Source organism: Charadrius vociferus, unplaced genomic scaffold (genome assembly GCF_000708025.1).
Source record: "Charadrius vociferus isolate BGI_N301 unplaced genomic scaffold, ASM70802v2 scaffold549, whole genome shotgun sequence".
Classification (NCBI taxonomy): domain Eukaryota; kingdom Metazoa; phylum Chordata; class Aves; order Charadriiformes; family Charadriidae; genus Charadrius; species Charadrius vociferus.
The window spans coordinates 2950368-2950793 of NW_009650103.1; the positions used below are offsets into that span (position 1 = coordinate 2950368).

A 426-nucleotide genomic window follows, 5' to 3' on the forward strand; every position below is an offset into this window, starting at 1 on the left:
GGTAACGCTTCACAATCCCTGCGCCCCCCACCCGTGCCCCCCTCCAAAAAAAAGAAAAGTAAGATGTCTTACCTTGGTTTAGTGCAAAAAAGGGAACAGGTTAGTCTTGCCGCGTTAGGTATAGCACAGTGACTCCAACCACCGGGTCAGGGCAGCCAAACCCCCCCTGGGCCGCTTGAACGCTTTGCCCACTTCTTCCCTTCATGAATAACTGAATTTAGCATCATCCAGCGACAGGGTTTAGCGCAATGATTGCTTCTTTCTCCAGCCCGAGGGAAACCACCTCCCTGGACTTTCAGAGCCATCGATGCCATTTGGGGACAGCTCTAAACTATGGTGACCCCCCCCCAGGGAGGCTCGGGGCCACCAAGAGCTGCACCCATGGGGGCTGCGCCGGGCGAACGGGGGGGGGGGGGCCCAGGGCCC

General features: G+C 58.2%; 1 protein-coding gene across 1 annotated transcript in view; it reads right to left on the reverse strand.

The window, feature by feature from the left end:
* KCNT1 (potassium channel, subfamily T, member 1) overlaps nt 1–426 on the reverse strand; it is a 49194-nt gene that overhangs the window by 931 nt on the left and 47837 nt on the right. The gene's annotated exons all lie outside the window — the stretch shown is intronic.